The sequence below is a fragment of the Populus euphratica genome, unplaced genomic scaffold, assembly GCF_000495115.2.
Source record: "Populus euphratica unplaced genomic scaffold, PopEup_1.0 scaffold2.1, whole genome shotgun sequence".
NCBI classification, from domain to species: Eukaryota; Viridiplantae; Streptophyta; class Magnoliopsida; order Malpighiales; family Salicaceae; genus Populus; species Populus euphratica.
In genome coordinates, this window is record NW_011499846.1 from 1,353,632 (window position 1) to 1,354,581 (window position 950).

Below are 950 nucleotides of genomic sequence, written 5' to 3' on the forward strand. Positions count from 1 at the left end.
AAGAAAAATCATGTGAAGACATGTGACACTTGAGCAGTTGCCTGTGTGCTAGCAGACCAAGCGCTCACACTACGCTTGGCCTGCTTATGTGCTGGACAGATCAAGTGCACATATGGCACTTTGATTGTTGTCTTTGTGATGATATGTCAAGCACACACGTTATGCTTGGATTCCTTGTCTGGGGGCTGGGCTCCCCTTGCACACACGTGGTGTTTAGGTTGCGCTGGGAGTGAGTCATGCATGTACTCCACTTGGGAACATTTGGCGTTTGGGTCATGGCACTAAACCCATGATTCCTGAGTTCTAAGATTATAAATATTACTATTTTTATTATAATTAATATTATTAATAAAATAATTAATAAATTTGAAAGAAAATGTTATTATTAATATTGAAAACATATTATTATTTATATTATTTATTTTTATGAATTTTTTTATAAAAATAAAAAAGTGAGCCCGTAGTTTTATTAAAATATTCAACAATTCTAAGTGTTAATATAAAAAATATTATAATCTATGTTGTAAATATTTTTATTTTTCTTCTAATACAAAGTATTCATATAAAAAATATTATTATTTATGTTCTAAATATTATTATTTTTCTTATAATTCAAAGTATTTATATCAAAATATTATTGTTTTTTTATATTTCAACATATTCTTATTAAATATATTATTATTTTTATAATAATTCAAAGTTTTAATATTAAAAATATTATTATTTGTGTTGTGAATATTATTATCTTTATAATAATAAATATTATTAATATCAAATTAGAAAACAATTATTATTAATATTGAAAAACAACTATATGTTTGATTTGAAAAATAAAATTAAAAATTATTATTATTATTATTATTAGTAGTAGTAGTAGTAGTATTATTGTTATTATTATTATTATTATTGTCGCACCAGACATCGCGGCGGCCTTAAAAATTTTAAAAATA